Genomic DNA, 15,229 nt, shown 5'->3' on the forward strand with positions numbered 1-15,229 from the left:
CCACTGAACATATAGTTGGTTAACTATGCCCAAAGAAAAGGAAGATATTCAAACATATTTGAGAACCATGAACACTGATAATCAATTTGACATGGGTCATCTGGGATATAAAACCATTATTATGGCTCCCTCATTAGGATGTGGATAAATGGGGGCCAAGTGTCAAAGGAATAGCTTGTTACAATCCGGGTCACAATGCATTTGTCCATGAAATTATGCATGTGTATTTTATGTAACAACACTTACAAAGGCTATACTAGTTTAACAAGTTTCAGTTTCACTTAAGGCAAACAGGGCAAACGGCATCGGGAATCTCAGGACTGCATTCCTGTTCTATTTATGTAAGTGAAATTACCTACAGCAAGACGTTAGCATTGAACTAGCTTACCTCTAATGTACAGCTCAGATCTAAGGGATCTAAATGTTCTTAATCTGTTTTTGGTGTTCATAGAAATTGCAGTGGAATTGGAATTTAAAAATCATGGCAACTGTATCTATTTATAGTGTGTTTTTTTGGTCCTGTAGTTCAAGAAAGTGTCAATTGGTGGAGATTTTAACTGGGAAATTAAATTCATTAGGGGGTGATTAAATGGCAGGAGTAATAGGGAAGATTGAACTAGTGCAGGTTATTACCTAAAATGCATAATAACGGAAAGAATGGGAAGGCTTGATAAAACCTTAAAGAACACAGAGATAATCCTCATAGACTGTAATCCGAAACAGCCATCAAAACAGAAAATTCTGAAACCTATATCATACAACATGCTTCAGCAGGCAATAAATACAGAAATACGTATTTCTTAGTAAGATATATAAGATTTCAAACAGTATGTTTAATTAGAATTATGCAGAGTATTTCAATGCCCTAAAAATGTTTTGTGTGTTCTACCTATTTTGCTCTCCTCCGCAGTCGAGGGGATCTTTCTACTCTCTCCATAATTTTGACTTTTCCTGAATGTCATTTTGTGGAAGTGTACAGAATACATAGATTGTTCAGATTGTCTTCTCTCAGTTAATAATACACATTTAATTTTTCTGATGACTTAAGGCATCTGAGCTTACTTTTTAGTGCTGAATAATTCATCGCCTGGATATATCAGTTGATCCATTCACCTACTGAAGAGCATCTTGGTTGCCTCTAAGGGTTAGTAATTAGTAATAAAGATGGTATAAACATCTGCATTCAGATTTTTGTGGGGTCGTAAGTTTGCAGCTGCTTTGGGTAAATACCAAGAAGCACAATGGACTTGCATATCCAAATCGTATGGTTAAAGTATGTTTCACTTTGTACAAAAACTGCCAATATGTCTTCCTAAGTAGCTGTGCTGTTTTGTATTCCTAACAAAAATGAGAGTTCCTGTTGCTCCACAGACTTGTCAGCATTCGGTGTTGTCTGTATTCTGGATTTTGACCACTCTAATAGCTGTAGAGTAGTATCTCATTGTTACTGTAATTCTCATTTTCGTGATGACATATGATCATATGAGGAACCTCTTATACTCCTATTTTCCAACTGTGTATCTTCTTTGTGCAGTGTCTATTGAGGTCTTTGGTCAATTCTTTTCATTTTTCTTAAACAATGGAAACCAGTTTAATTTTAAATGGATTATGAAAAGAAAACATAATTTCTTTAAAGTGAGAACAAATTGGAATGTTGGATATTAAGAATTCAGACACCATCTAAAGAAGTAGATGGGAGCACAAATGGATGGTTTCACCATAAATACTTTCAGTTAGTTATTATCTTGGGAATGAAAGTTTCTGAAATGTCAGCTAGATTTGGTAAAGTAAATGATGTATGTTTTGTTGTGCATTGAACAGTTTGTAGATTTATTGCCCTAGCTTCTGGGACTGCTGTCAGCAGATAGCCTTCAGCTGTCAGCCCTTTCAGAATTTGCCTTTATTGAAAAGAGTTTTCTGACCCAAGTTGTGAACTTCGAGGGTTGACTCATATCTCATGAGTTCAGTATCTATGTGGGACCAGACTCTGAGTGTGCTTGAGCAATGGATGCAGGCATGAGAATGGATAAGGGAGAAGTTATTGATGTAGCATCAATTTCCTGAGATACTGGATTTCGGAATATAGCAAGGATTTCCACGTGATAGCTGCATTAAATTAGATGAACTCTAGAAGCGTGTGAAAAGCAATAGGCAAAGTTGAACCGTGGTCATTTATGGAGAAAAAGAATAAAAAGATTCAAGGGCATATACGTGTTGGAACAGATATGATGCATAAGACCAGAAAATCCATTAGATGTTTTCTACAGAGAGGTCTGGAAGGTGTACAAATTAAGGAGTGCTATTAGGAATGTACTGGTAGGATGCTGGCAGTGTCATGAAGGAACAGACTTTCTGCTGTTGGCAAATAATGTTGAGAAAAGCATATGGTAGACCTACATTGGCAGAAAGAGGGCTGATAAAACTTCCAAAAGGAGAAGCCAGGTAGTGGTGTTTAATACTTGAAACTAAGTACATGTAAGTATAACAAAACTTCTACTCAGTGTTGCTCTGTGCCAATTTCAGCCTACTGATAGCAATGCTACGGGTAAAATTGCCTGAGGCACTCACCTGGTTATGTATCACTTTTGGGAACATTTCCCTGATTGGAGCTGATGTTACACCTTGGCTGTTACAAGACGCACCTCAGCAACAACCATCAGTGAACCTCAGAAAAACAAAGTTTACTACTCATAAGTCTTAGAGGGTACGTGGTTTGCCCAGGGCCACACAGTGAGGTTGCATGTAGGAAGAGCTGGGGTGATGCCTTTTTTTTTTTTTTTTTTTTTTGGATTCGGGGTGGGGTGCCTGGGCTTTCACAGTTTCACTCTTTATTGGTGAGTTTAAAACCTAAGAACAGGAATTAAAGCATGGTAATGGAAAAGAAAGTCATTCAAATGGTCAGTTATTTAGGTCTACCAGAACTTTCTTAAAAAAAAAAAAAAAGAAGAATGAAAGCACAACTCCACAGGTGGGGCAGCCTGGCTCTTTATCTAGTTCTGTATCTGGCATTGTGTTAATGTGTTTGTTTGACATGGATATCTTTGAAGTGGATGCTCCAGCAATCAAAAGCTTAGTGTTAGACACTTAGAACAAAAAACCCACAGGTTGTCAGACACAGAAACTATATACAATCCCAAGAAATTGAGGTTGATAATAAGAAGAGGGCACTCTACTAAGAAGAAACAATTCTTGTCCAGGTTCCAGATCTGAGACAGTTTGAGAACCCAGAATGCACTGATTGAATGAGGGGGTCATATCCCCAAGAAGAAAAACCCTGCAACACCAATACAATTTGTACATGGTGATGTTCCCTCTGGGCTTTCACCAAGGGGACCTATAGCCATATTCTCCAACTGTACACTGGGGAAAGGGGAATACCTAATGGTGTCTGGGACCATTTGATACACGTTACAAAGTTAGCATGGCACCAAGTTAGATGGATGGAGGCAAGGTAATAAAGGGAGATCTGGCCAAGTTCCAATTCAGTTAATTGAATGTGTCCAGGAAGGAACACATCTTGTCACTTTCTGGTCCGTGAATGTATAATTGAGATAGACACACTTGGTAGTTGATGCAACACCTATAATGGGTCCTTGGCTTATCTGGTAGGGGATGTCCTAGTGATAGGAAAACCAAATAGAAACCTCTGAAACTGCCTTGCCCATGAAAGCCAAGGTAGTAAATGAACAAACAAACAAAAAATCACATCCTTAAGAAGGAGGTGATGCAGAAATGAGAATCACCTGTAAGTATCTAAAGAATGCAAGGCTAGTGGTCCTTGTCATATACTGATTTATCAGTTAATGATGGAGTTTTGTCTCAGATACCAGGAGACTTGTTAGAAAAACTTCAATCATCAGTCTCTGCATGCTTTGTACTAAACTCTGTGTTTGAGATGGCTTCCTATAGGACATAATCTAAAACATTTGAGGATGAGAAATGCTGTGTGTGTGTGTGTGTGTGTGTGTGTGTGCGCGCTTGTGTGTGTCCTTAATTTAGCACTCAAGATACAAATCCCCACATATAAATATTTCTTTATTTTAATCAAAGTTTCATATTATATATCAATGAAGTATAATTGTTTTAATAAGTAGGGACTAATGACAATGTGTCTAAAAGTAAGTGTACTTATTTCCTATCTGCTAATGATAGCACAAAGAATAGAAAATACATTGAAAAAATATTTTGATATGCCAAAACCTAAAACTTTACTGCTGATATTAACTTCTATCTAGTAAACCAGAACATAATAAACCTTATGGTAACAAACCTCATATTTTATCAGGTAATTCGTACTTTAAGGATATAGTATGGTTATAAAATGACAAATATCAGAGGGGGTGACAAATTCCATTTGTGGCACATCAAATAAAATGAATCCAGATTTAGGTAAGGAAAGACTTGAACCAAAAGGATCATTGTCATAAGAAGGTCATGAGGCTATATAACATTAGAGTAATGCTCCAATCATGAGATCTGTAAGCAACTCAAAGTTGAGGCAGAGAAAGGATGATGGTGTGTTTATTGGACAGTTGAGCAGGAAATGTTTTTTCTTAAGTTGATTCCCAGGAGGGTCTCTGAGAGCAAGATGTTATACCTTCCAGTGCTCATGTATTGGCCCAAATTCTTGGGCCTAGATAAGGAGAAAAGCTTCCCTAAAGTTTGGTCAAGTCGGATGTTTTTCTCTGGATTGAGGTGTGGGTACAATCTGCAGAGCTAACCATTTATAAGGCAAAAAAAATTTTTTGCGAGTACTTTAGCAGTAATCATTTAGCTTCCTAGTCCCTTAATCGTGAACAGTAATCAGTAATTTATTTACTTGGCACAAACTGAAGTGTGTGTGTGTGTGTGTGTGTGTGTGTGTGTGTGCACGCGCGCGCATGTATGCCCTGTATTAAGAGATGGAAAAGAATTGATTTTGCTTTGGATATGTAATGATCTCAGGTGTGGTTGTGCGAAATCCTAGGATTTCTTTGAAAAATATATACCAAGTAGAATACGTTTAAAAAGTATACCAAGATCTCATATTAAAGGCATATGAGTAAGTTTAATTAACAGTCAACAATTATACCCTATGAGCAATCTTATGAGCCGGCTCCACTATACAAATGAGAAATCAGGTCATTTTTCTTTCTCTGAATTGGTACAACCCATTCCTGTAGTATGCAGATGTGCCTTGCTCTATAGAAAACTCTATCCTATCCTGTTTTAATAAGCCACTCATGATTCTTATTTGTGTTTTTATTCATGTCAATTACCTTAATCAACCGTGGTAAACTATTCATTTCCTTGCTTCTCCCTAATCAGTTATGTTTCAACAATAACACACAACATGTATTTGTATTTGCTATATGTGCCAACCACTACTCTGTGCAATTTTTATGTATTAACTCGTTAAATTTTTACAAGAATGCCATGAATCAATTACTTGCATCCATATTTTACAGATGAAGAAAGTGAGATTCATAACTCACTGAGGATCACACAGTAATTGGAACTCAGATTTTAAAATATGTAGATTGTATTAGCATCTATAATGCTACTATTGACTATAAGTGCTAGACTGTTGTGCACAAGTAATTTTTATCTACTAAGACAGAGGTCAACACGCCCTATGTCAATTCAGCTTATTTGAAAACATAAATGGTCTTTAAACACACATTCATGTATTTATTTCTTGTGTTCTCCTATGCCTTCATTCCTAAGCTGACATGGATATCAAACATTCCATATAAAAGCATTTAATTTTCTCCATAATGCCTATGTATACAGAATGCCCTGCATCTAAGCATATTCTATATACCACTAATTTATCAATGCTGTGAATATTTTCCCTTCATTTTGTTTTAAAATACACTAACATTCATGAAGACCTTTCCTTAAATGCCTCTGGGTAAATTTATTGGGCACATCTTATCTTAGAAATCCTGTGACTAGTGGTGCCTGGGTGGCTCAGTCAGTTAAGCATCATATCATGGCCATGGCTCAGGTCATGATCTCGTGGTTCCTGAGTTTGGGCCCTGCATCGGGCTCTGTGCTGACAGCTCAGAGCCTGGAGCCTGTTTCAGATTCTGTGTCTCCTTCTCTCTCTTCCCTTGCCCTGCTCACTCTGTCTTTCTCTCTCTCAAAAATAAATTAAAAACATTAGAATTTGTTTCTTTCTCTGTTTCTTTCTCTGTTTCTTTCTCTGTTTCTTTCTCTGTTTCTTTCTCTGTTTCTTTCTCTGTTTCTTTCTCTGTTTCTTTCTCTGTTTCTTTCTCTGTTTCTTTCTCTGTTTCTTTCTCTGTTTCTTTCTCTGTTTCTTTCTCTGTTTCCTTCTCTGTTTCCTTCTCTGTTTCCTTCTGTTTCTCTCCCTTTCTCTTTCTTTCTTCTGTGTGTGTGTGTGTGTGTGTGTGTGTGTGTGTCTAGAGCAGCACCCTTGGTAGTGAAGAATTTGGGCCTGGGATGATCCTCTAGTGTGCAGACATAGACTCATTCCTGCTAGAACAGACAAATAGCACTTCAAAGGGACATTCTAAAATATATTAAATGACAATGGCTGATGTCAAAATGACAAGAAATGTACCAAAAACAATTGATGGTCTTTGAACATTATGTTCTATTTCATTGACTAATTCATCCTCTCAGATTATTTGTGATCACTTAAGAGTATGACATGAATTGCGTACCTTAGCTAGGAGCTGATGAAACATACTTGAAAGGCCCAGGTAAGATAGAAATACACAAAGGCAGGAAAATAAAGGGAATTCTAACTTCAGTTAATATTTTTAATCATCAGTTAGAAACTTAAAAGCCTAGGAGTGTTCAGTTTTTTTGTGACTTGCTTTGGGAAAAAAAAAAAGTCTCTGGATTCCGAAAACAATTGCCCTGTGTTCTAACCATTTCTGTTGTGGTCAAATAATATACTTTAAATTATTTAAATCCTGTTAAATTTACTGGATTTTGTTTGGTTTTGTTTTTTATGGCTCAGCAGCTGGTCTCCCTTGGTGAATTAACCATCAGCACTTGAAGAATGCATATATTCTGTTCTTGTTGAATGTGGGGTTCTACAAATGCCAACTGAGAAAAAGATAATTCTCCTTGTTATGGAAAGAATACTTGTGTCCCCCACCTTCCCCCCCCAGCAAATTCATTGTTGAAGTTCCTAATATGAAGGTGTTCAGAGACGGGGCCTTTGGGTGATAATTAGTTTTAGATTAGGCCATGACAATACACCCCTCATGATTGGATTAGTGACCTTCGAAGAAGTAAAAGGGAGATGGCATTTTCCTTACCCTGTGTGAACATTGGGAAGCAGATGGCCACCTGCAAGCAGCAAAAGAGCCTTACTAGGACTTGACAATGGTGGCACCCAGATCTCAAACTACTGTCCTACAGAACTGTGAGAAAATAAATTTTGTTATTTAAGCCATGCAGTCCACAGCATTTTGTTATGGCAGCCTGAACTGATGTGATACTCCCCATCAAATCATTATGTAGTATATGCAATAGATCATACATACTAATGTAGTAGAATTGAAATATATTAGAACCCAGGAAGATTATATTTGAGTGCATACATATATTTGTCGGTTTTTGCATATTTATGCTCCCTTTATTCAATCAGTAGATTATTTATAATTCACAATTAGATTACCACTTCTATAATTGTATAATATAATACACAGTATTAATATGTTTAGCAATTACCTGCAACAGAATCAATATAGATTAGTAGAAACTATTTTTGTGTCTATCAACATTAGTAGACAATGCATTTTAAAATGTTTATTTTGAGAAAGAGAGAAAGAGTAAATTGCCAGTGCAGAGCCCAACCCCGGGCTCTATCCCATGACCCTTGAAATCATGATCTGAGCCACGGGCAAGAGTAAGGCACAGCCACATAGGTACCCCAACAAATAATGCATTTTAATCTTTAGATGACATATCAATTTCATTCAAATTATTTTGAAATTATCTTTCTACCTTATGTCTTACCAGAAGGATATCATTGGCAAAAAAGATATTCTAAGATTGGAATCTAAGAAACCTAAAATTCACACAATTTTGCTATTCACTAACTTCTGGGGGGGCAAATTACACAAAACTCAGAATACCAACTTTCTAACCTTCAAAATTGAAATAGCATTTATAATTATACACACTTCCCAAAGGACTAACAGAAGGTAGAAAATATTGGTGAGGTTAATCAAGTTATCTCAACATTTCTATTTCTTCTATTTACCTTAATATTTAATGTTGCAGAGAGCTAAGTTTTGATGTAGCAAGAATATGATAGAGGGGAAAAATAACTTTAGTAAAGTAACTTAGTGAAACTCAAACTATAACCATATATGAAAAGGAATCTTGAGCATTGGCATTGTGCCGTCATAATGTCTTTTCTCTAACTTCTCAAATAGTATTAAATTTGAGAATTAGAAGGTTCATGCGGACTTCCCAATAGGATGTAATGTAAAACAGCATCTCCACTGTTGAAACACTAAATTCAGACTCAGACTGGAGCTGTAGAGTTATCCAGGTTTCAGGAGGTGTCTTGGTCAGTAGAATGGAGGGAACTTGATGGAGAAGGAAAAACATCGGGCAGTTTCTGTACCCAGAGAAGATCCTATAGGAGAAGGAGGATCCCCACATAGAGTTTTGCTTCTTGTTGCCTCAAATATATAGGAGGCCCTTTTATCACCACAAACTAAATTCTAAGTATTAAATAAGGCTATAAAAAAGATAAAGGAAAAAGATAGTGGTAGTAGGAAAGTGCATGCATTTGTGAGGTTGAATAATTGATGGAGTTGAGACCTTAAAGGGCATAAGAAAGAAAGATAAATGATGGCTAGAGAGATGCCTAACATCAAGGTTATATAGAGATTTCAGTCGCTAATAGCAGGTCCTGCTAATGATCATGGGGTGAGCAGATGGGGTAGAGTGGTTGAAAACATCCTTCAAGAAAAGGATGAGGAGGGGCGCCTGGGTGGCGCAGTCGGTTAAGCGACCGACTTCAGCCAGGTCACCATCTCGCGGTCCGTGAGTTCGAGCCCCGTGTCGGGCTCTGGGCTGATGGCTCAGAGCCTGGAGCCTGTTTCCAATTCTGTGTCTCCCTCTCTCTCTGCCCCTCCCCCGTTCATGCTCTGTCTCTCTCTGTCCCAAAAATAAATAAACGTTGAAAAAAAAATTAAAAAAAAATGGATAATCCTTTAAAAAAAAAAGAAAAATAAGTTACATTTCTATATATTAGAAAGAAAGAAACGTAAAATGGTTCTGTGGGAAATATTGATTAGATAAGAACAAACATACTTTCTTGGGGGTGGTGGGAATGTTCTATAGCATCATTCACATGGTGGTACTACAGAAGGACGCATTTGACAAAACTCATTGAAATGCAACACTTAAGATGGACTCATTTTACTATATAATGCATCTGAATTGTTTTAAAAAGGAAAAAAAAATAAGCAAGGGTGAAATAACTTTATGTTAAATAAATTGACTATCATATTAAACACCTATAAAATAGATTGTAAATTAATGATCTGATTTATGGTACCAGAGGAACAAAATACCATATTTTGGTTTAAATCCAGAAACATTAACTAAAAATTAGATAAATTTAATCTTTTCCTAACCACACTGAAAAAATATTGGAGTAAATCAAACTATATCAAAATTAGTGTCTGGGGTACACTAACACACATACATATACAAAGCCGACCCTTTTTGTCTAAGGGTATTTCTTTTAGAATTTGACAAAAAAAAAAATACCAAGCCTCATCTTTGCAGAAAAGTAAATATGTAAGTGTAGGCCACAACAAAATTCTGGGAAAAAAAAAAAAAAGAAAAGAAAAGATTGAGGGGATATATGGAAATTGAAAGGCGATATTAAACTACTACAAGTGGCTGAAAATATTATCAACTGTTAAAAAAGCTCATGGGGTGATAGTGGAAATTTTTTTAAGTTTACTTGTTTTTGGAAGAGTGTACACCAGCAAGGGTGGGACAGAGAAAGAAAGAGGAAATCCCAAGCTGACTCCATGCTGTCAGCACAGAGTGGCACGGGGCTCAATCTCCTGGACTGTGATAGTGACCTGAGCTGAAGTCAAGAGTAGGATGCTTACTTGACTGAACCACCCAGACACCCCAGAAATTGTTCGTTTTTTTTCTAACTCAGTTATACAATACAGTGTTATCATGTATTGATAACATCTTTTATATTATACCACATTTTACATTAGATCTCAGTACTTATTTTATAACTGAACATTTGCACCCTTTTACCAACCTCTCCCTGTTCACCGCCCCCCCCCCCCCCCCGCATCCAGACCCTGACTACCAGGTTTCTACTCTGTCTCTATGACTTTGACTATTTTTTCCTAAGATTTACCTAGAAGTGATTCTGTGCAGTATTATAGTCTTTGTGTTTGGCTTAGTTCATTTAGCATAATGGTCCTCAATATCCATTCATGTTATCACAAATGGCAGGATTGCCTTCTTTCTCGTGGCTACATAATACTCCATTGTATATAGTATACATTCACCATATCTGCCTTATCCATTCCTGGGTTGATCCACTTTGGTTGTTTCCATATCTTGGCTACTATGAATGAAAAGATTGTTGAGATGTTTGCAAAATGGGGTAGGCTGAATAAATATCATAGATGATCCTGTTTTAATACCTGGACATTGTGAATGTTCTCATATGTCTAGACAAACTGTACATACATAATTAATTGAAAGATACTGAGATGAAGTGATTTTATGGATTATCCAGGTGGGTCTTACAGGGAGCCAGAAGGTTAGAATGAGTAGCAAGAGATGTGATGATGGAAGCAAGGGATAGGAAAGATGTAAGGAAGGGACTAGAATGCAGATGACCATTAGAAGCAGAAAGGCAGGTAAGGAATCTACTCCATATGGTTGCACTATATGCTAACAAATTTGGATGTAAATTAAAAAAAATAAAATAAAGTAAAAAATTGAAAAAAAAAGGCAGGAACTGGGTTCTCCTCTGAAGCCTTCAGAAGGAATGTAAGTTTGACACTGCCTTGATTTTAGATGTGTGACATCTGGAACTGTAAAAGAACAACTCTTTTTTGTTTTAAGCCACTAAGTATGTGGTAAAGTGCATAACAGCAGCAGGAAACCAATACAGAGAGTTTACATGTTTGAATGTGTTCGTGGTCTGACAGCAACAATAAAAATGATATGGTTATGTTGAAATTTCTGTGTGTAGTAGATTTCAATAAAACATTTTAGAAAGGAAAATAGCTAAAGCAATTATGGCAAAATTTGTACCTTTGGCAAAGCTTTGTGGTAACAAGCGTGGTGTTGTGCTGTTTTCTATTTTTGTGGAATATTTTATATTAAATAGCTGCAATTAGGTATCAAATAATTTCTATTAGAAATGGACACGGAGAAGAAAAGGAATCCTATGGTTGTCAGGGCTAAGAATATCTTTTTGAAGAATGACAGCTAAGTTGGAGGAAGAGTGGGAACAAGTTTATTAAGTTAAGAAGAATGAAAGAAATCCAGTATTTGTAGGGAGTAATGCGAAAAGCAAAGCATGACCAATATAAAAATGGACAGATTGTCAGATAATGTGGGCCTTGAAGACTACAGTCAGATATTTGAATTTATTTGAAATGTGAAGCCGTTGGAGGGTTTGGAACAGGGAGAAGGGAGATAGTCTGATTTATATTGCATAAATTACTATACCTGTTATGTACTCTACTGTGTTTGAAGCAAGGTGAACCGAAGATGAGATGTAGGAGTCTCTGGAAGCACTCTAATTAAGAGAAGATGGTGGTTGATACAAGACTGTGGCAAGGATGAAAAAGAAATCTGTGCACATGTGAAAAATATGACAGGCTTTGCTGGCGGATTAGATGTGGGACTGAGGGAATGGACCAGGAATAATCTCTCTTCTGACAATCGTGTGTTCTTTCTGTAGTAAAAATATAAGTGAAAAAAATGGACGTGAGGCATTTTGGTTTATTAAGATTATATTTTTGCCTTGAATTAAAAATCAGAATTTCATTGTGTATTTATTTTTAGGATTTCATTTTATTTGCTATATATTTTAACCCAAAAATTTTTTTTCATGTATTTTTGCCTCTGGTTCATTTCTAAAAAGTCTTTTAATAAACAAGTACTGTTAATTGATTACAGCTCTCTAGGAGGTAAAAGGGTAAACACAAGTCTTGGCCCCTGCCTCAGAGAAATAGTCACTTTGAGTCAGTGATTCTAGGGATCATTTGAAGCTTTGCTTTGACTGTAGAGTGATAATCTTTTAACATGTGAGTGGCATATAATACATGAAATTTAATAACATAAATTTTCCTGCTGCTTATAATAATTTTTAAAGGGATTCCTACATTTTTTGTTAATTTATACTAATTATTGGATGATTTAAAACAGCGCCATAAATCTGCAAATATAAAAATGTTCAATGTAAAAAAAATTTTTGTAAGTTTTAGCATAGAATGAAATTGTTTCAGTATAATACCAAAAATTTTAAAAATGACAGTTATATTTCTTATTTTTTTGTCTTTATGACTTTAACAGAAACGTTACTAAAAATTAACATGTATGTTGATTTCTGCAGCACTTTGATGGATTTTGTCACTATTTGTTATATTTTTAAAGAAAGGTTAATTTTTTGTCAGCTTCCATACCCATAAAATTAAATGAAGCAACAGTTTACAAATCATAATGTATTAGCATAGGCTATTCATGGAAGCTCCTAATTCACATTAGTGCTCAGGCTCATTTTCTACAGGGAAGAAGGAAACTAAAGGTAAAAGTCAAGTTAAAATTATTATCACAATTATTAATTTTAAATGGCTACAGAGTAATTAATTAAAATCATCACTATGTCAGTAAGTTGAACACAAATCTGACATGTGATTCAAACAACATTTTGAAAAACTTGATTGAAAACTCTTAGTCACTTTATTCAGATAATACCAGACTGAGAAATGTTGAAATTCAAGAGTCTTTCCCTGCTTTATTACTTATAGCTCTGCCAGTGAAAAAATTTTAAAAAATTAAAAAATAAAAGATACAAAAACCTGTGCATGTTTATCTCTCACACAAAATTCTAGGATTCGTTTTATTTTCTGTGTTAACACTGTCATTTGATAAAATGTTTCTTGAACTTTTTCCTAGAAGTTAATATGGTAAATTTCAACTGACAATACTTAGATTCCATCAGCAAATAGAAACAAAACAAAAAAAAAAAGGAGGGGGGAAGAAAGAAGAGTGGAAAATATGGTTGAAAATTTGTGGAAGTAGGGGCAACTGGGTGGCTCAGTAGGTTAAGCCTCAGGCTCTTGGTTTGGGCTCAGGTCATGATCTTGTGGTTCATGGAGCATAGCCCCACATCGAGCTCTGGGCTGACAGCATGGATCATGCTTGGGATTCTCTCTCCCTCTCTCTCTGCCCCTCCCCTACTTGCTCTTTGTCTGTCTGTCTGTCTGTCCCTCTCTCTCACAATAGATAGATAGACAGATAGATGGAGAAAGTATGACCAAGTCTTTGAGGTAGATTCTTAAGCTGGTGAGTAAATACAACGTCGTAACTCTTCTATCTGAACATCACGACTGCTTTAGATCTCTCAAGAACTGAAAGGGTCTTTCATAGTTTCACGGATGTTGACAGGAGATGCAAAGCTGGATCAGAGACTCACAGCACAGCTGGCAGTCTGAACTTCATGTTCCCTTCAGTCGCCCCTGTCTTTCAAATCTTACGGGGATCAATGCAGGAGGTCCAGGTAGACGCTAGGCATATCGTGCTTTTGTTACACAGCCTAAAAATGCTGAGCTTAATAAATCCCGATCTTATAAAGGACTTCAAACAAACATGCTCAGCCTTTGCCCCAGAGGGAGACGTTGTCTTTATTGCACTGTACAGCAAACAAATCTGCGCTCTGCTCCAGATGAGGATGTTATATTTCTCTTCCAGGGCTATTTGCTCTACAAACATCCGGAAAACGATGGTCTAGCAACAAAATCTGTCAGTGTATCTACTCACAAGATTTGCAGAAATGTGAACAACATGGAGAACTTTTTCCAATTGGTTTAGGGGCTAAATGGAACATATTGGCCGTTAAATACGTATTTGTGACACAAGGGAGACTGTTACATAGTGATACTGTTTCAAAAGATGTGCATACAATCCTAGGTTCTATTTATTAGCTCTATGGTGTGAGAAAAATTACTTAACCTTTTGAACCTTACTTTCTTCACGTTTAAAATAAGGAAAATTTGATATGCTTTACGTCCCTAACAGAAATATTATAAAAATCCACTTTGATAATAGATATGAAAAAGTTATGTAAACTTTACAACAGGGTATAGTTTTTAGTTATATTAGCTTGAATAGGGGCAGATTTACGTACATACTTTGATTAAATTCTTTGTCATAATAAATTAACCTTACTGTATTATATAAAAAAATATTGACTTTTAACTTTTTAGTTTTTCCTAATGTCTGTTTATTTTTTTTTATTTAACATTGATTTTTGAAAGAGAGACAGAGTACAAGTGGGAGAAGGGCAGAGAGAGAGGGCAATGCAGAATCCAAAGCAGGCTTCAGGGTCTGAGCACAGAGCCCAACATAGGGCTCGAACTCACAGACCATGAGATCATGACCTGAGTCGAAGTCAGACACTTAACCGACTGAGCCACCCAAGCACCCAATGTCTGTTTTTGAGAAACAGAGGGAGAGAGAACACATGTGAGCAGGGGAGGGGCAGAGAGAGGGAGAGAGAATCCCAAGCAGGCGGAGCCCTACATGGGGCTCTGTTCCACAACTGTGAGATCATGACCTGAGCTGAAATCAAGTGAGACATGTAACTGACTGAGCCATGCAGGTGCCCCTTAGCTTTTTATTTGATTAACAAAATACTTAAAACGAAACATTGTATTTTTCCAGTCTAAAAGAGTACTTAAAAATAACCAACACCTTATTTCAGAAGCCTTTCAACATTATTCACTAATACTGCTCTCCAATGATATAAGAATTTAACTGTCAGAAATTATTTTTCATGAATGCATATACCTATGCTTTAATTAAATATATTCTCTAATCTTAAGTAAAGCTAATGTAACATTTGAATTTCAAGTGGATATCTTCCTACCACAAGAAATGAATTTATAGCAATTTTCCTAAAATAATCTCTTCTCTAGCAAAAATCTGAGGTCTGAATCATACAAAAGGGTGTACTAACAGGTTTGAGTTTTGT

Source organism: Prionailurus viverrinus, chromosome A1, assembly GCF_022837055.1.
Source record: "Prionailurus viverrinus isolate Anna chromosome A1, UM_Priviv_1.0, whole genome shotgun sequence".
Classification (NCBI taxonomy): domain Eukaryota; kingdom Metazoa; phylum Chordata; class Mammalia; order Carnivora; family Felidae; genus Prionailurus; species Prionailurus viverrinus.